Here is a 22281-nt window from a genome sequence, read left to right on the forward strand (position 1 = left end):
AGAGCTATCTTCTTAGGAGGACTAGTTTCAAGGTACTAGAAGCACAAAGATCAAGATGTCAAAAAAAGATGTACTCAAGCTTAATAGAGATAACTTTTCTACATGGAAAATCTTAATGAAGCTATACCTTGGAGGACTTGGAGATCATGCATAATCTACCATTACTACTAAGCATGTTGATCTCATTTGAGCCCTAACTATCAAGGATCTAAAAAAGAAGAAAGAACATAACTAGGCAATTTTGGAGATTGCCTCTATCATAAGCTATGCTAAATTTGATGATGTCAAAAGTCTTGATAGTGAAAAGAAAATATTGGATGCTCCACACACCATCTATGTGGGAGACAAGAATGTTATAAGAGCCAAAGTTGAGAGTCTCAGAGGTAAGTTTGATGATATGAGAATACAAGAAGGTGAAAATATTTTTCAATATTGCTCAAGGATAAAAGATTTTTTTAATGCAATAAGAGGAGCTACTAGTACAATAGATGATGATATTTTACTAAGTAAAATTTTAAGAACACTACTACCTATATATGCTATTAGAGTTTTTGCAATACAAGAACTGAGATGTATACTAGGGAATACTCCATCTCTTGAAGGTCTAGTTGGTAGGCTCACTACTTTTGAGCTATCTAACTTTGATAATTATAAACTTGAAAACTATTGAATCTACTTTCAAAGCTAAGCCATCATTGAAGGAACCTAATGAGAAGAAGAAGAAGAAAAACACAAAGTATGTGTCTAGTGATAGTGATATAGATGAGGAGGATGTAGATCAACTTGAAGCACTACTGGCAAGAAAATTTTAGAGAGGTAATGATATGTTTAAAGTTAAATTACCTATGATTTTTTTCAATTGCACTAGATTTGGTCATATTTCTATTATATTTCTAGAGAAGAAGAACTATAGAGGTGTTGACAAGTAAAAAGTTAGAAGAGATGAAGAAAAGGATTACACAAAAACAGGAAAGAAGTCTTGCTACATTGCTAAAGAAGAAACAAAAGATGAATATGATGAACATAATGATGAAGTGGTGTAAGATGAATTTGATGAGGATGAGGTAATTGTACTTGTGCCTTGTGTGAACAAGAATGATAGATAGATCATTGATAGTGGGTGTTCACATCACATGACTGGAGATAAAAGTAAGTTCATTGCCTTAAATTGTTATGATGGAAATAGTATAATATTTGGTAATGGTGTACCATATTTGATAAAAGGACAAGGTTTTTTCAAACTTACATAAAAGATTTTATGTGAAAATGCATACTATTTTGAATGACTTAACTATAATCTATTGAATGTGTCACAACTAAATAATTTAGGATGTAAGGTTGAGTTTTAAAATAAGATTGCTAAGATATATATAATACTGACAAAAAACTAATTGGGAAGGGTGATCAAACTAGAAGTAATATATTCTACCTTGATATAGAGGATGCTAATTATCTAATTGTAAAATCTAATGATGTTTGGCTATGTCAAAATTTTTTATGTCATGTTAATTTTGATAAATTGGTTAGTATTAGTAACATGAGAAAAGATAGAAGTTTTCCTAAGTTGAAGAAGCTTGGTAATATAATGTGCAAACAATGTTAGTTAGGTAAAATGAAAAAGTCAAGTTTTAAGAGAAAAACTCATACCTCTAAAGGAATACTAGAGATTTTTCATAATGACTTATGTGGACCAATTGAAGTGCAAAGCTACAAAGGAGATAAGTGCATTATACTACTTGTTGATGATTATTCTAGAGTGATGATAGTGATATTTCTAAAATAGAAATCTAATGATTTCCAAATGTTTAAGTGATACTTAGCAAGAGTTGAGAAGGAAATAGGTAAATGTATAAAATGTTTTAGATATGACAGAGGAAGAGTATTTACATCAAATGAGTTTGAAATGTTCTGTAATGACAGAGGAATCAAAAGATAGATATCTACTCCTAGAACCCCTCCACAAAATGGAATTGATGAAGGGAGGAACATGTTTGTAATGGATTGTGCTAGGACACTCATGGTGGAGAAAAAATTTTCTTTGAAATAATAGAGAAAATCTGTAAGTATAGCTGTCTATACCTCGAATTATGTAAATGTCAAGAAAGATACTCATTCAACACCTTTTGAACTATGGTATGGAAAATCACCCAATGTGAAATATTTTAAGGTATTTGGAAGAAAATTCTTTATTCTTAATGATTTCAAGAATGGTAAACTAGATGCAAAATGTGAGGAATGTGTATTCCTATGTTATTCCAAAACAAGTAAAGCTTATAAGTCTTTAAATACTAACACTAACAACATTGTGGAAAGTACAAATGTGAAGTTTAATGAATATACAGAAGTATATGAGGTTGAACCTATGAAGGAATTAGAAGAATACAAATCATTTGTATATTTTTATGAAGTTATACCTATTGAAGAAGATTTTGCAAATAAAGCTACAAACTAATAGAAAGTTTTAGTGACTACCAAGTCACATACTATGAATGTTGAGTTACATTCAGGAACTGAGCTACACTCAGATTTTGAGTTCTAGAATGAAGTTAAAGCACATTCTAATTCTAAGATTAGTGTACATGAGAGAGATGTTGAACTACCTAACAGAGATGTACATATTGAATATAAAGTGATGGACCAAATGAAGAAACCACAATTGAACTAAGATTGTCCAAATATGTCAAGAGACATCATCCTACTACACAAATCATTGGAGATAAAGATGCTAGATCAATGACAAGAAATAAGTTGAGAAATGATACACTCTTTCTAATAATGAAAGGTCCTAAAATATTGAAAGATGCCTTAGAAGATGTGGACTAGAGTAGAGCCATGGATGAAAAGATTGAATAGATTGAGAAAAAAAAACATGGACTCTAGTTCCTAGACTATAAGACAAAAATGTGATTGACACCAAGTGGGTATACAAAAATAAGCTAGATGAAAATGGTGAAGTCACAAGGAACAAGGGAAGATTAGTCTACAAAGGATATGAACAAGAAAAAGGAATTGACTATGGAGAAACATTTTCTCCTATTCCTAGATTGGAAGGAGTAAGTACTCTACTTTCTTATTCTGCATACAAAAGGTTTCAATATTTAATCAAATGGATGTTAAATCTACATATCTGAATGGCATATTAGAGGAAGAAGTTTACATAGAACAACTAGAAGGATTTGTTGATGTTAACAACAAGAACATGGTATGTAGATTACACAAAGCTTTATATAGTTTAAAACAAGCACCAAGAGCATGGTATGAGAGACTTCATAATTATCTTGTAAATATTGGATTTGAAAGGACTATTGATAACAAAAATCTATACATGAAGATAGAGGAAGGCAAAGATATTTTATTATCTGCAATTTTTGTTGATGATATCATATTTGGAGGTCAAGATGCTTTATGCAAGGCTTTTGCAAATGAAATGAAGCAAGAATATGAGATGTCTATGTTTGAAGAGATCAAGTTCATTGTGGGTTTGCAAGTACATCAAATGAAATATGGTATATACATCACTCAGTCAAAGTATATCAAGGAGAATTCCAAACTAGTAAGTACACCTATGGTGACAGGACATAAATTGTAAAAAAATGATGTTTCAACTGAGGTAAATCAAACACTAAATAGGTCTATGATTGGAAAATTACAATATATAGTACATAATAGACCTAATATTGCATTATCTATAGGAAAAGTTTCAAGATTTTCTACTAATCTTAAAAAGAATCATTTGATGGTTCTAAAAGAGAATAATGAGATATATGAAAGGAACATAGTCCAATATGGTCTATACTATAAGAAAAATGAGAAATTTGAATTAAGAGCCTATACTAGTGCCGATTAGGCTAGAAAAATTGATGACAATAAAAGCACCACTAGAGGAGCATTTTTCTTATGGAAGAGGTTAGTTACATGGACTAGGAAGAAACAAAATTGCACTTCACAATCTATTATTGAAGTTGAATATGTTGCCACTATTGTAAATTATAAAAACATTGTATGGATCAAATAGCTACTCAAAGGTATGAAGGAAGAGATCACAAAAAAATTAATACTTGATTGTGATAATACAAGTTCTATAAATAAATCAAAGAATCCTACAATGTACACAAAGAAAAAGCACATTGCAATCAAGTATCATTACTTGAGAGAATTAGTTCAAGATAAAGAGATGAAGATGGAATATGTTAACACAAAAGAGAAAATTGCTGCTATCTTCACAAAAGCATTACCTAAGGATGTTCATGAGTATCTAAGAGGTAAACTAGGGGTATTACCCCTATCAAAGAATATCTAAGTAACAAAAGGAGTGCCTTGCATCAAAAAAACTGATTGCCATGTGTTACTAATTGATGTAGTGGATCTTACTTTAGGAGCTGCCTAAGTAATCAAAGAACCGGAACTACAAACTAGTCATAAGAAAGGCGACAGAGGGAGAAACTAAAAACTTTCATATCTACATATTAAGATGACAAATTTTTTACATTATTGTCAAAGAGGGAGAATTACAGAGATTGTAACTAATAAAAAAAGACATATAACTAAAGGGAGACATTACAAAGAATGAGAGATATACAACGAAGAGGGAGATATATAATATATATATGAAACAAATATGGAGAAATCCTAACTAATAGTATGAGGGAAAAATTTTGACTAATGAAACCAGATAGTATATCTATTGATTACATCTACCTAGCAAGAGGAAGATAATAGAGAGAAGTAATTTAGAGGGAGTCATAAGGATGATGCAATAGAGTTTTGTAAGCTATTTAGAAGATGAAAGTTTTTGATAGAGGGAGAGATTTCAATACAAGGAATTATTTTCCTTTTTGTATTTTGTTGGTCTTACTATTTTAACCTAGTTAGTTTGGTCAATCAGTTTCATTTGCCATCAATGCCAAAGAGGGAGATTGTTGAAAATAGATTTATACAAGTATGATAAATGTGTTTCAATCATTACTTTTTCACTAATGTCAAACCTATTATTTTGCTGCTAAGACTACTACTTATATGATTTATGTACTATCACTTATTTAATTGATGAAGATGATTTGATCAAAAGATGTAACAATAACACCTAGAGGAAAGGTTGAGTTATGATATAAAAAGAAGTACAAGAATCACCTAAGACAATGATATCATAGTGCATTGATAATATACTTAATGTTGCAAAGGTTGGTTACACTAAGCAAGTTCAGAAGAACAAGTTAAATAAAGTTTTTCAGCCAAGCTTGACTAGATGGATACTATGTACCAAGAAAAGTTAGTACAAGCCAAGAAGAGAATAAGTTGGAGCTAAGTAAAAGTCTATTTTAGTTTATGTTGAGAAAAAAAAATGATGTTGAGTACAAGTAAACTTTAGTTTGTGTGAGTGATTTTACAGAGGATGTTGAGAAATGTAGTATGTGTCGAGCATCAGAAGCAAGTTAATGTCAAGTGTCAACATTATTAGAAATATCAAGAATTTGATGGATCTAAGATGACAAGTTTCTTTTCTTGGATAACATGAACTAGGTGGAAGATAAGATTGATTAGTTTCTAATGTAGAATTCATGGTAAACCATTTTGAGATGAATTCAAAGAGGATTAAAGGACAAGTTTCTAAAAGTGATATGAAATGAGGGGTAGATTCATTGAATCTTATCTAATTTTTCCTAACCCTAAATTAGATGATGGAGAATTAATAGAAAAATATCTTAATTCTCTATTTAAAGGGATGGATGGTTAGAAGCAAGGGTTGTCATGTGTGAGAACCTAAGAAAGATAAGGAGTGAATGGTATTGCTTCATTTAGTGACCTAATTAAGAGTCTAAATTGGCATGTTAAGAAACAAGACTTAAGAGTATGGATGCTTGAAGGTGAACAAGCTATCAAAGATATAATGTCTGAAACCCAAATAGAATGGAGGATTGAAATTGAGATCTATAATTTGCAAATGGAGTTGTAAGTTGTTATTAGATTAAGCCTTATTGTTACTCTGTAACAATTGTATCAGTCTAGGGAAAATCCTTTGGATTAAGGTTGACCTAATAATCATTTGTAAATCCTTTAACTGGGTGAAATTTCAAGTGAATGGTCTAAAGTCCTCTAACAAGGCTCACTCCTAATAAAGTGATTGAAATCCTTTAATAAGGTCACATTTAACAGTGTGTATTGTAACTTTTAACATAGTTGGTCTTTCACAGGGCATCACTTTAAAAGAGTGAAATAGAGTAGCATGTTATTGGTGGTTTTTTCCAAACTATGTTTCCATGTAAATCATTGTGTCAGGTGTGTTGTTAATTTTTTATGTTTCATGTTTACATTTTGGAAAATTGATTTGATAGTAACCTACAAGTTTTAAGTGATTACATAATCTTATGGATGCATGCATGATGATAAATGTTTTATGGGTTTACTAAGCTGTGAAAAGTTTTATTTATACATCTAGACCTTGAATAACTAATTCAACCCCCTCTTAGTTATTCTAAATAATTCCAACAATAGTATCAAAAGCCATGCTGAGATCATGTCATGGGATTATAGCTTTGAGGGGACCGATCTTACACTTGTAACTAGAGTTATAGAAATGAAATTTGGATTACAAGCAATCAAAAGATTGCAAGTTAGATTTAGAAACACTAGAAGGAAAATAAAGAATTGAAATAGTTCATGGGTTGATGTCTTAGTACATTCATGTCCTATAAAATTGTGATCCCTGAAATTACCAAATTCTACCACTATGGTTGATGTCACATCTAAAAATAAGCAATTCTTGGACCAGATAAAAAGAGATAGTTTGGTCACTTTAGTATTCAATAATTGGGTAGATGTAGTGATGTTTCATGGAGTTAATTACATCTCTAACTCCACAAAGACCAAAAAGTAAGTAGAGAATATAATGGTTGAAATATAATTAGAGCTTAAGGCTTGTGATGAAAAGAGAACAATGTCAGAAGAATATATCATACATGTATCATCAAAGTCTAGACATATGACAAAGCTATTTTTTTAATGGAAAATCCTAATGTTGATATTGATTTCATATTTGTGGCTAGAGATAACTTGGAGTGGAGAAACACAGTAATTGAGTAGAGCCTAAAGGAATGCTCTGATATTTTGAAAGAAATGGAATGTATGAAAGAAATCATAAACAATGATGTCAAAACTATGGAGAAAGAAGATCAGCTAGATTAAGGAACCCAAGAAGTAGTGACTACATTTAAGGATAAAATGAATATTATGAATGAAATCAAGAAAATTTTAGTAAATGATTTCACTACTATTGCACAAGTCAGTTCCATGATGATTATTTGCAAAGATAACCTAGAAGCTTAGAAAAAAATGGACCATATCCATAGGTGATGAATATGAGGAAGTTGAGGTAGGATAATTTGTGCACACCATAGATGAAGAGATTATTGGATTCATGGGACCACATAAATCATGGAAAGCAACTTGTGGAGGACTTCCCGCAACCTAGGATCATAATGTTGATTCAACTAACCCAGATGGAAATTAGATAGGACTTAGGGCCTATTAGCTGATATAATGCTTTCCTTTTGATTTGGTACTTTTAAAACTATATTTAATCATGTTGGTTTATCAACTCTGATGAGAGTTAGTTTAAAAAATTGAATCATGAAGCCCTGTGTAAGTATATTACTATAATTTTATAATTTTGAGAAGATTGGTTCTATGAATACTCATTCTATAGTTATCTCTAAAACTAGTTTTTATGATATCATATTTCTATAACATGATAAATGGGAAAAAAATACTTGAAATAAATTTTTATTACTTTTTCAAAAAAAAGGGAAAAAAATGAGAGAAAAAAATTAGAGGAGAGACAAAGTGACAAAAATTAGAAGAAAATAAATAAATAAAATAAATGGATGAAAGAGGTAAAAAAGACACTATTAATTGTAATTTGTGGCTTGATCATTTATTTAATGTGAGAGTTTATTTAGTGTAACTTACTAGGCCAACTTTTGGCTTTTTTTGGTATAAGTAGAGGGTCTTGTATTTTCATTATTCATCATCCAGCTTGGAGAAGATGATATGGAGAAGAAAATTTTGAAGAGCTAGTAGTTGAAATTTTGAAAACAAGGAAATTGCTTGCTGGGCTTACAAGCACAAGTGGAGATCTTCCTTGGAGGATTCTATCAGAGTTTGGATTTGCACTAGCTAGAGTTGAGATTAGAGCTTTAGGGATTTTACAAAAATATTATTGTAATTTCTATTATATTTGGCCATAACCAAAAAGGCCTTACAATGTAACACAATGCATTTAAACATTCATTTTATGAATAGAGAGTTTCATTTAGTATCAAACAAAAAAAATAGAGGAGAGAGAAAGTGAAAAAATATAAGAAAAAAATTAATTAAATAAATAAATAAAAGAAAAGGAGAAAAGAGGGGGGAAAAGACATTGGTAATTGTAACTTGTGGCTTGGTTTGGTATAAGTAGAGGGCTTTGTCTTATCATTATTCATCATCCATATTGGACAAGAGGATGTGGAGGAGGAGTGAACATTGAAGAGCTAGTAGTTGTGGCTTGGAAATCAAGGAGATTTCTTGGTGGGCTTGCAAGGACAAGTTGAGACCTATTGTGGTTTCACAATGCATGCCCCATTCCCTAGTAGGAATGGGGACCCCCCTTACCGAGTTCTTTTGGATCTAAGGTTCCTAATTTGGGATCCGAGAAGATTAATGGGGTCTTACCTAGTCCCCAGAATCACATCCAGAGATTTTACTAAGGAGTTAAATTTTTGAAAGGATGTCTTTTTTGAAAAGTCATGAAAATTGAGAAAGTGAAAAAAGTAAAAAATAAAAAATTGGAAAAGTCAAAAAAATTCCAATTCCAAAAACTGCACTTGACATGCTACGCAGCAACACACCACCCTTGGTGATGCACCGATGTCCAACTGCACACTTGCATAGGTGTGGACCACCACACCACCAAGGGTGGGTGTGGCCATATAAGCCCCAAAAAAATTTCTTTTCCCATCTTGTTATTTTTCTATCTTTGCATCATATTATTTTGCACCCTTCACAAACTCATCTTCTCTGAGCTCTCCACACTTTGCACCTCTAATCCACATTTCATGCTTTCGCACCATCGCTGAGGTGCATAAAACCCCTCCAAAAATTCCCTAGTGCACCACTGTGCACCCCCCCCCCCCCCCCCCCCCCCCCCCCAAACTCCATTTTTTCAAGGAAAAAATTAGTCAAACAAACGCACCCCCAAATACCAAGACCACACCCTGCATACAAGTAGAGTTCAAAGCTACATAAAGGACATGTGATGCAAACCCAACTTGATGCACTACCATGCTTCCCCAAAAGACATTATTTTTAAATGCAAACCCTTGGTGTGGACTTGTGCACCTATCTAAGTGGGCTAGGGGTGCACCCCCTATATGCAATAAAACCCTGCATGCAAAGAAAAAAGTGGGGGTGTGTAAGCTGTACACTTGATTTTGTGTGCACTTGTGCACCTCCCATAAACACACACCAACATGAGAAAGGGGAGGGTAGTGTGCACCCAATTTGGTGCACTCCCATGCACCCCATAACACAAAACCCCTATGCATTTAAAAAATATCAAGAAATGAGGTGTGTACCTACACACCTGGTTTGGTGCCTAGATGCAAACCTTATTTTTTTAAATTATCTTAAGGAAATGAAAGGAAGAATTGGATTTTTTTGAACTTTTTAAAAAAAAATTTCTTGATTCTATGTTAATAAACATCTTTCTTATGTCATGTAGATATAATGCCATCCTCATCTCGCAAGAAAATGGCACCCAAGCCCATGGTTATCAAGTTCCAAGGAGTCCCATCCAATTCAAGGTTTCACAATAATTACATAGAAATAAAGGACACTAATTTAGGGAACATCAATTTGGGGGAATTCCTAAGAATCTACAATAAGCCTATAGAGAGATCAGCTTTGGTATCTACATTAATCTGATCAGGCTTATTGAGGGTAACTTTACACCCAACATTAGTGCAATCCTTAGAGTTGATCATGACACTAGCACAACACTTTGTTCTTGAGGAAAGGGTGGTGAAGACCATAATAAGAGAACTAGTGTTTGACCTCTGCCCTGATAGTATTGAAAGGGTCTTCCATCTCCCTAGGGTAGACCAATTATTTAGACTCACTTATGAGGTAGCTAAAAGGTGGTATAGGGAACACCTACAAGAGGCAGTAGATATTATCCAATCTTCATATCTCATTGAGAAGAATCCTATAGGAAGGATAATAGGAAAGGTGGATATGAAAAGAGAGTACATGAAGAAGGATCTTGGCTATTCTATCATTCTTCTAAGAAAGGTCATGGGTCTATCGGCAACTAGGCACCTAAATGTTTTCATGGTGAATCTCATTAATACAATCAAGACAATAATTATGCCACTTGATTGGGCCACCACATTAAGTGAAAACTTGTGTGAATAATTAGGGTAGTCAAGGACAATAAGAAATTATATGTAACATAATACATGGTGTATCTACTAGTGGCTAGGGCAACAAACTACCCCAAATTGTACAAAAGGGGTAACATGAAAGATCCCAATGTATGGCCTTACATTGTCTACCCTCAACTGCTGAGGGAGAAGCTCTTAGGGTAGAGCAAAGAATATAGGATCATCAATGATGCATTCATTTTTGCTATCATTCTAGTATATTGAGGGAGATTATGCAAAAATATTATCAGATGATGTAATAGCATAGATAATAGCTCTCGAGGCCTACTACATCCAGTTCAAAATATTCATGTATCTATAGGTAGTTGGTGCCATTCTAAACCCAAAAAAGTTCCTTATATATCCTTGTGATATACTAGTGTTATTGGAGATTGAACAGTAGATTGAGTCTACATATAATATGGTCAGAAAACAATGAAGACCATGTTGGACATGGCCCCTAGTCATAGGACCATATTAGGTAAAGAGGAAGCAAAATATCCTATCTTTTGGGAGAAATATCATTTTGAGGAATACAATTCTCATAGGCTATATTTTGATAACATTGGAAAAGTTGAGAATCTAGCTTGTAGAGAATTTCACCATGTGGAAGCCATTAAGGGCCACTGAATGAATGCAACAAATGACTATGATGTCCATATTAGGGACTATTGTAGGATGACTTTGTATTTGGTGGAGAAGACTCTTAAAATAAGCATCCCTAAGCTGATACTACAATAAGATTTTGGGGAGTTTTTGGACCCTCTATTCAACTCAAAAAAAATTAGAGAAAGACCCATAATGAACACTGAGGTTGACATCGAAGAGGGCAATGACATTAATCATTGAGCAAGGCATGTCATTAGAATTACAAAGGATTGGATCAAGAAACCAATTCAACTTGATCCAATACTTGATATTGTGATTTTTTATGTGCAAGCCTACCCAGAGAAAAGTAGAGGAAAGAAAGTTACCATTCCTACCTTTGTGGCCCAATCTCCTATCAAGCCAAAAACAACATACCAACTTGACCACCTAGTTGGATACTATCACCCTCCAGAGAGGAAAGGAAAGGGAAAAAGAAAGAGAAATTTTCCTCAATGAGCCAAAATAGAAGAGGGTGAAGTGCAAGTACCTCCTCAGCAACAAGAAATAGATGAGTAAGGGTCACAAGATATTACAACTTCTCAAGGCCAACCTAAACCTCAATTGCCTCCCTTTGTGCCTAGCCAGTCTGAACAGGGTGAAATTCAACAAGTCTCTATCCCTCCTCCACAACCAAAACCAACATCCCATTCTACCTTGATGAAACAAAAAAGGATTAAGATATACATGAAGAAGAGGAAAAAGGTGACTAGAAGAATGGTTCCTTGTAAATTTTTCCCTAAAACTATTCGCAAGGGAGAAGAGGAGGAAGAAGAGGAAGATGAAGAGTAACATGTGCCTTTACAAGGAAGAATTGGGCTTTCTAGAGCCATAGAACAATGAAGGAGAATATTTTTCATAGTGACACTACCATCTGCCCTAGAAGAACCCTTTGAAGTCTCATCTCCAAAAGACAAGGTACAAAAATTAGTGGATGAGCAAGATACCGAGAGTGATGATGTGTTTAAGATGTTAGATTCTGATTTCATGCTCATGGGGATAGAATTGGTTTGGGACAAGATTAGGGATACCCCTATAGGTGAACCCCAATAGGAATACTAGACGTAGATGCTAGCAAAGTCATAGGATCTTGATCTTACTCCCCCATCTCCACCACAAGTCATGGTAGTAGATAAAAGCTTAGTTACTCCTCCACCCCCAAGTTCAAAATAAGAATAGGTTCAAAAAGAGCCTTTAGAAGAGGAGGAGCCACAAAAAATAGCAAATGATGAAGTGTCAAAGGAGCGAAAAATGGTGGAATATTCTAAACCAACCTCCCAAGACATTGAGGTGCAAACTAAAGGGTCCACAGAGATAGAGGCCATAAAAGAAGAGCCCTCACAAAGGGAAAGTACTTTGAGGAGGAGTTATGAGGGAAAGGAGGTAGTCAAACATACTACTTTATCCTCAAGAGGTAGATCTTCATCTAAACACATCCTAAGGTGGCTCAAGAAAGAAATAATGAGAAGCACAAAACCACAATTTTGGGCAGACAAGGACAATATTTTTGTGTTTTTTGAGATCTTGAACAAACTTAAATGCTAATCACATGAACCGAGAACATTGGCATTTTTCAATAGTACTTAGGATGAAGATTTTTTCACACAAGTGGTCATCTCTTTGACTAATACAGATACAAAAATCCTTAGTACTCAAGATTATCAAATCAAAGAGGTCATGCTTGGGAGGCCCACATGGGATACAACCAAATTGATGGTAACTATGAGGATCAAAGTAGTTTTTAGGAACATGGAATAAGAAGAGGTCAAAATTTGAACACTTCAAAGGAAAAAGGAGATCCTAAGAGGATATTTAGCTGAAGTGGTTGGTCCTCTAGATCCTAAGCACTGTGAGGAGACCTTAAACAATATACTTAGAGAAGGTGGAGTTGTTCATTTGGACCCATTTTTGAAAGCCTATCAATAGTGGTAGGAAAGTTTTGAAGAGAAGGATATTTTTATATCTAGCGGAACTTGAAGTTACTACACACTACATAGGAGAATGTGAATAAAATGGTGACAATTTTGAAATAGGACATCAACATTATGGATGAAGTAAGGTCCTGGAGTAAGGATTTACAAGTTTTGGAAGCAATAAAGGAGCAAAGGTAAAGGATTTTGATAGATGTATATATAGTGGAGGAATTAGATTTGATTGATGATTGGATAGAAAAAATTATAGATAGTAATAAATTAGTAGAAACATTATAGGCAGAGATCCATCAACTCAAGGAATAAGCCCAAGAGTGAATTTTGGAAGCAAAGAGGAATTATAGTGATGTATGCTTAGAGATTTTTGAAGATGAGAAATGAAAGAAATTATTGCCTATAGAGGTAGTAGTAGAGAGTTTCAAGAATATTTTTGAGGAAAATTCTAATGGTGGGGACATCAAATAGGCTTTCAGAATAGAAGAAGCTTATTAAAATTGGATACAAAACTCGAGGATTTTATTGAGACTCGAATTGAGGTAGAAAATTATAGATAGAAGATCAAAGATAAGTATGAGGCTCTAGATTTATGGGATGTGACTAAAATTACTAAGATTATAGATAAATTCAAAAGCAAACATCTAGACATAACTTTTGGATAAAGGGGCACAAAACCCAAAAGCCAGAATTTCAATTTTGACACTCAATAAAATTTTGAGATTTTGGGTCATTTTGAGGTGTGTAGGTCCATAGAAGCACAAGTGCATAGGTCCACAAGTGTGTATTTCCATAGGTCTGTGTGTATACTTTTCTAAAGGTGCACCAATAGTTAACTACTAGTTCTAAAAATAGAGCTTTCCATGCATCAGAAATGCATTCTGATGATAGTTTAACTCTGACAAATGCGCAGTGAAGGATTAGCTTCCAATTTTGGCACTTCTAGACACTTCCACTTTGACTAAAGACTTTCTTATTCTTTCTCCTCTCATAAATTCTTTGTTTTTTAACATGTAAAGGCTCATGCATCTAATTAATGAATAAAAAATTGATAGAGTCCTGCTTAGCACTAGTTAAATTATTAATTTGTATATAATTAGTTTTTTCTAAATTAAAAACATTTTATTGCACAAAGATATCTCTCACTCTCAACACAAATTGAGGACACGAGTTCTTATAAATACTCCATTGTAATATGTAATTGGGGCTACCTTTATTTTGTAATAAAATTATAATTTTGGTGCTCGCATTTGGAGTGTAGTAATTCTTGCCTAAATGTGTCATATTTTTGTGGATTTATGTTCATGGAATTGTGATTGAAACAAAGGTTTATTGTTTTTTTTTGGTTGTGTGATTCATTAGTTCTAGTGTTTGCTATGGTTTGACAAATCCTTTTGATATAACTAGCTTGAGAAGAAATCACCGAATTGTGCTTACATAAGATTTTGTCCTACATGAGCACACTATCCTTGGCCTTGTGATTTGATGAAAGGTGAAACATCATATGATCACAAACTTTCTCACCAATGATTGCATCAATGGAATTGAGGAAGTGTTTCTCCTTCTTTCATTGGTTACCTACCAATTTCTTTGAAAACTTAGTTCATAGACATGTCATTTTCCATAGCTTATGTCCATTAGGTATTTCAATTTCATGTTACTTGTTTTAAAGTTTTGTTATTTTTTTTACTAACCCCCTATTAGAATAGGACTTCATTCTAGTTGCATTGTTAGATTGCATCCATAAAAACATAAAAATACAAAAACATAGTTCTTTCTTGCATGTTTTGTTTTGAAGCAGTGTGCAGATTCTTCATCTCATCCAAAACCAAAAAAAACTAGAAAAGGCTTACTTGTGAACAATCACATTTATCTCCAATTAAAACAATTCTAGTAGGTTGCAAGATCAACCTAGAACCTTGTAGTTGATTCACAAAATTAGCTTTTCAAGAGAGGAGTTTGCAAGAATTATTGCCGTTTAGAATCGTGCATAAGGACAGCTCAACAGAAGTGGTGCTAGAAGGATGGCCGCACTTTTAATTGTTATAAAAAGAGGAGATATTTTCCAAAGTTTCAAAATTCTATAATTTTTGCAAAATTTTGTGCTTTCTATGAGTTCAAATTTTTTTTTGAGTTTTTGAGAAATTCAGGTGCACAGGTGTAGAAGTGTGCAACTTTATAGGTCCATAGGTCCATAGCTACGTAGGTGCATAAAACTCTATGGTGCTCCTAATTTTTGGGAAAGTGTACTTTTGTAGAGGTGCACTTTTTCCACAGTTGGTGCAAACTAGAGGGTTTTTATCTAGAATCCCCATTTCAGCAAATGTTAAGATCTTCACCAAGTGCATATGAGTATCTTGATCTTACTCACTTTCAAAAACCATGTAGTGATAAAGGAATACCACAAATTCAACCACTTTTGTTTTGAACTTTCTTCATCTTCTTCAAATCCACTCCAACCACCTAGTGGACCACCACGTACTCCAATCGTTCCACCTCAACAACCACCCTTAGGTTCGCCAAATCCTTCAATGGCCTTTTTCACAAACACTATAGACTCACCAATAAACTTGAGAGGTGTGCTCCATGACCTCCCTAAGAATCCCAAAAAAATTTTCCCAAGGTCCATTTATGGAGAAACACAAACTACTAAAGACCACATTAAAGTATTCAATGAAATTTGCAATTGAAAGTAGATTGCCAATGAGGATGTGGTCCTTTTTTTATTCCCCTACTCTTTGGGGAAGTTTCCTACAATTGGTATTCAATTTTCCACTTGAATGTATTGGATATTGGGACACCTTTGAAAAATTGTTCCTAATTCAAAACTTTTGTCAACCCAAGAGTGATACATCAACAATTTCTATCAATTAAAAGTGATCCAGCTAAGATAGTCTCATGCTTCAATCATTTCATTCACATGGCATATTGTAGGTTGGAAACACCATAGACTATACTAGTTAAATTAGCTATTCAAATTTACCTAAATGCTATGGACCCTCTTACTACTATCTTTCTAAGAAGGCTTCCTACAATAGATATCGGTACATTGGAAATGGTCTTTGCAGAGGCAATAACTTTTACTAAGCAAGCCAATCCTAATGGAGGAGGATTGATGATTCTAGCTCAAGCTATCATGGCAATTCCAACATACATAGTTGGAGTGCCCTTGGTGCCTAGCCAATTCATACCTCTTAATCTAGTTCCACTACAATAGGTACCCACTCCACAGAACCCCGTACTAACATATCCAAGGTATGAGCCTCCAAAAACTACTTTCTTTTAAAAGAAGGCAACACCTATAGAAGAAGACAATAGCTTCATTTTATAATTTGATCAAATACAAAATACTATGTCAAAAATGAACAATGAATTGACTTGTTTTAGGTTGTCACAAGGATAGAACAACAACTTCTAGAGAAATAATGCTAGTCCTTATAGGAATAATTATGGCCAAAATTACAATAGAAACTTCAATGGGAATAACAAAAATATAGGAAACAATAATGGAGGGAACAACTTTAATCCTCTTGATCAAAATAATGGCTTCTAGAAATAGAACTGATAGTAGAACATGCATTTGAATAATGGATGTATTCTTGCAGATAATAACAATAACGACATTTAGTATGCAGATATCAATTAGTATGATGATAGTCACAAGGCCTCTAACAAGGATAATCCACACTAATGGGAACCAAGAGATGACTCAAATCTCTCAAGTAAATGATATAAACCTCTTGTGTAATTTAATGCTATGCTATTAGAATCCTATGATCCCATGTAAAAGCCATAGGTGGAATAGTCAATTAATGAAGAGTTCTCATTTCCATTCACCCAAGAACTTGACCTTCAACATGAAGAGATGTTCACTTTTTGCAATGACAATTGAAATATGTACAACTTGAGAAGTAGAAAGGAACCTTTGATAGTTGGAATTCCTCTAGTGCTACAACCAACTCCCCTCTATCCAAGGGTGAGAAATAATCCAACACTAGTTAAACCACCATCTAGAGGACAATAAAATTAGAACCAACTGAATGTACCAACAATATTTAAAAATGATAATTGGTCTACCAAAAGATATAGTGTAGTGGAGGACTTGAAATGAACAAAGACCAATATGTCTATGTTTGACATGTTAGAAAACTATCCACAACAATGAGAGGCACTCATGAAAACCCCATACCATACAAAGACTTCCCACAATGTGAATACTACCCCTCAAAAGATGGTGTCACAACAAGTTAATTCTATGGAGGAATTGCCCACTATGTTTAAAGATAAGGTAGAGGTGACCCCATTTTTGCTCAGTATCAGAATATACGGGAAGAATCTTCACAATTGTCTTATTGATTCAAGATCTTTGTGAAATGTCATGCCATTATCCATAGCAGAAAAGTTAGGGGTCACCCCTCAACCTACCAACCAGATAGTGATATAGTTGGAAAAAAGAGATGTGAAAGTCATAGGTGTATTGAAGGATGTGCAGATATAGTTGATAGTCAACCCCTAAATTCAAGATCTCATTGATATACATGTGGTTGATATCCTAGAGATGTATGGATTACTTCTTAGTAGAGTATGGATGAAGTGTTTAAGTGGATGGTTTTCCACAAATTTCACTTAGCTTTGGTTACCATGGAAAGGTCTAAAAAATCAAATCAAAATAGATGTAGAGCCAACATTAAAAAAGATGATCACCTATTACAATGCCCCTAATGAGGTAGCCTTATTACAAATAGATTTAGGCTCCTACAAGGTGATGGTTTTTTATATAATGTCAATTAGAAAATTAGATGATCAAGATATGGACTCCAAGATTTCAGCTCTAAAAGATGAGGTCATAACGCAATTCATGGACCATATGATGGCTAATCTACAATTTCTAGGAGAAGAAGCTAATTCCAATATTCTACTTCTTCTAGGATTTTGTTGATTTCATAAATTTAGCCATTTAGAGTTTGAATGTTCATCATGTCAAGAAGCAGTTGCTAAGGTTTTAACACAAATGGTCAAAGTAAAGAAAGTTGATGACCCACAAAATGAACCTATAGAAAATTAAAGTCCTACAAACACATCTAATGTTATTCAAGATATTGAAGGGGAAACTAAAGATTTGAATCCATCATATAGTAATACCTCTTCAGATGGTGGAGGTTTGTCTTCTCCTCCACCTGGAATGATCAAAGTGGAAAGAAGAAGATGGTACATAAAAGGTTAGGGATGGACTTCAATTGTCATTCATCCTCTACCTAAAGTGGAAGAAATTAAAGAACTGATAGGGGAAATTCTAGACAAACAAGAAAAACACGCACCTCCTCTATTAGGAATTCACAATAGAGAATCATCAAGTTTGCCTCCTAGAAAATTACAATGGGATCTGAAGAAATAATCCCTTAAAGCTTAGATAAAAGAGAAATTGAGGAAAAATAAGCATAAGGTTAGAAAACCAAAGGGAAGCCCAATTTGGATGCTTTGATTTGATGGTTTCAAATGTAAATTAGGAGTTAGTGCAAGTATTGAGCTAGTTGGTCCAAAAGGTAAATCTTTCTACACAACATATTAATTTCAATTTAGATGTACTAAAAATGTTGTAGAATATGAAGCATTGATTTGAGGACTTCTCTTTGCACTTGAGAAAGGAGTTAAAACTCTCATTGTCAAAGGAGATTCTTAGTTGGTTATCTGACAAGTGAAATCAATGTATTCTTATAACAATAAGAGATTTCTTGCCTATAGGAAAAGGGTATGGGGTCTATTAGATGATTTCAAATCTTTGAACATAAAGTCTATTCCAAGTAGGAAAAAAATGGTAGCTGACGCCCTCACTATTTCAACAAGCACGTTGCAGCCAGTTGAAAGAACAAAGTTGAAAACAATTTTCAATTGAATTGGTTGTTGCTTCATATATTATAGACAATATCATGAACTTCCAAGTTTTTCAAGATGATAAACATATATTAGAGTTTATTATGTGTAGCGGTCACTTTAAGGGACAAGAAATAGATGACACCCTAGATGACACACCTAAAGATATCATAACTTAAGATGAAGATGGAATTTTGAGCTTGAAAACCAACACTATTCCAAAGGGAATGGTCAAATTAGAATGTATCTTTGATCATGATGAATCAACATTTAACAAAAGAGTCATGGAAGAAAAGAGGACTGAAAAATGTGATTCATATAATTTAGGAACAAAAGATGATCCTAAGATGGTAAGGATTGGGAAAGCATATAGTTTATAGGAAAGGGAAGAAATGCTCAAATTGCTCATAGAATATAAGGATGTCATCACCCAGAGCTATGAGGATCTGAAGACATATGATCCTTGAATCATTACGCATGAGATTCCACTCAAATCCAACACCAAACCTTTCTAACAAAGGCAAAGACCTATCAATCCCATCCTAAAGCCTTTGATAATGAAGGAAGTCAAGAAATTGTTGGATCCAAAAATTATTTTCCCTATGCATCACTCCACATGGGTGGCTAATTTAGTTCCTATACTAAAGAAGACCAAAGAGATTTGGCTTTGCATTGATTTTTGCAATTTGAACTTGGCATCTCAGAACGACAATTACCCATTGCCCTCGCTAGATGAAGTCTTAGAAATTGTGAATGGTTTGAAAATGATGTCTTTCTTGGATGGATATTCTGGTTACAATTAGGTAATGGTAGAAGAGGAAGATAGACTAAAGACCACCTTTATGACCAAATGGGGAACCTTCACCTACAGAAGGATGCCATTTGGTTTGTTTAATGAGAGGGATACATTTTAGTGAGCCATAGATGAAACATTTAAGGGATTGATTAATAAATGTATAGTTATTTATATGGATGACTTGACTGTCTTTTCAAAGGATTGGACTACTCACATTGCTGACCTTAGATAAGTTTTCAATAGGTTTCATAAATATGGCATATCTCTCAATCCCAAGAAGTGTTCATTTGGGGTCACTAAAGGGAAATTCCTTGGTCATGTCATTTTTGAAGCTAGAATCTTTATTGATCCTAATAGAGTTGAGGCTATTTTGAAGTTATCACCCCCAATAGTTTGAAGGAACTCAAGTCCATTTTTGGAAAGATAAATTTCATTTGAAAATTCATAAGTGAATTCATAAAAATTGTGCATCCTCTTAATAATTTTCTCAAGAAGGGAGCTAAAATGAAATGGGTTCCAGAGGTAAAGAAATCATTTGAGAATACAAAGGTAGCCATTTCCAAGGCTCCAATATTGGTAGGCCCCAATTACAACCTTCCCTTTAAGATACATTCCTTTGCTTTAGAGCATTCATGCGCAAGAGCCTTGACCTAGAAAAGGGAGAAGGAAGATGAAAGACCCATTGCTTTTATGAGTTGCCCATTAAGGAATGCTGAGTTGAATTATTCTAACCTTGAGAAATAGTCTTTTTCCCTAGTTAAAATAGTGAAGAAATTCTGCCATTACATATTAAGAAGTAAGGTGTATGCTATCATACCTGACCCAAAAGTAAAGACATTGTTTATCCAAAATGAACTTAACAAAAGGCAAGGTAAATGGATGGCAAAACTTCAAGAGTTTGACTTAGAGATCCAACCTATGAAATTAGTCAAAGGTCAATGATTATCAAGAATGATAGCTGATAATCACACTAGAAATGAAAAGAAATTTGAGTTTGAGAAAGAAATAGATAATTAAGATTAGAAGAAAATGATAGTATCCCAAGTTGATATTGGCCAATGTATGGTAACAGATGTATGGTACCAAGATATTGTGTACTACTTATTATAGAATTGATGCCCCAGTTAGATGAATAGTTTGCAATACAAAGGACTTAAAATGAAGTGCAAGTCTTATATGCTATAAGACAACAAGTTGTACAAGAGGAACTATGAAGGGATCTACTTAAAGTGCTTAGGATGTGAACAAGCCAAAGAAGTCCTAGAGCAATTTCATGACAAGTACGGTATAGGGCATGGTTTGGTAGAAGTGATGACTCTTATGATTTTAAGATCAAGTTATTTTTGGACCACATTATTCAAGGAAACTTTTGAGTACATACTCTCTTGTCATGTCTATAAAACTAGTGCTAATAGAGAAAGACACCTAATAATGCTACTACAACCCATATATGAGGCACGCCCTTTTGTAAAGTGGGGGTTGGATTTCATCAGTCTAGTTAACCTACCATCATCAACCAAACACACCTATATTCTCACAACCACTAATTATTGTACAAGATGGATAGAAGTAGAAACTTACAGAAATTGCACTACCAATGTGGTGATGGACTTCTCAGAGGAACACATTGTTACCAAATTTAGAATGTCATTCGCTCTAGTTTGTGATAACGAATCCACTTTCAAATTGATATTCTTGACTGAATGAGGATTTAAGAATAAAGTTAATATCAAGTTCTCTTTGAATTATTACCCACAAGGAAATGGGGTAGTAGAATCTATGAACAAGAACTTGATCACAATAATAACAAAATTATTGGAGGAGAACTTTAGAGATTAGCATACACAGTTGAAATATGCCCTATGGACAAATTGAGTAAGGGTCAAAAATTCTTTGGGGACTTCTCTATATTTGCTTGTCTATGGACAGGAACTAGTGTTGTCACTTAACCTCAAGATTCCTATTTTGAAATTCATGAGTGGGTACATTGAAGATGCTAACAAAGTAAAAATCAGATTATTTAATCTTCTAGAGATGGATGAGAAATGGACAGCTGCATTGGATCATATGGCTAAATATCAAGCTATCATGAAGAGATGGTTCGACAAGAGAGCCATGATAAAATCCTTAATGATTTCTGACCTTGTTCTACTTTGGGATAAGGCAAAAGAAACATAGGACAGGCATACTAAGTTTCAACACTGGTGGACTAGTCCTTATTAGATCATGGAAATCCTTAGAGAAAATACTTTTAGGCTCAGTTCCTTACAAGAGGAATTCCTTCCCTTGCTAGTAAATGGGTAGTTTTTGAAACATTATTTTGAGGCCTAAAAGAGCATAAAAATAATAATAATAATTAGCTAGGTTTTATTTCTGCACTTAGATTTTATTTCTATAGTTAGTTAGGTTTTATTTTCTGTAAGTGTGTTTTTTTTTTTGCAAGTGTGTTTGGTTTTAGTTGTGTGTTTGGTTTTAGTCATGTGTTTACTTTCAAGGTCATGTCAATCCTGATGGGTAAGGTGCACTTGAGATTTTATCTCAAGATATTTTTCTAACAACTCTTTGGTTCCAATTTTAGGAAGAGGCA

Source organism: Cupressus sempervirens, chromosome 4, assembly GCF_028749045.1.
Source record: "Cupressus sempervirens isolate cs-2001-9-10 chromosome 4, ASM2874904v1, whole genome shotgun sequence".
Lineage (NCBI taxonomy): Eukaryota > Viridiplantae > Streptophyta > Pinopsida > Cupressales > Cupressaceae > Cupressus > Cupressus sempervirens.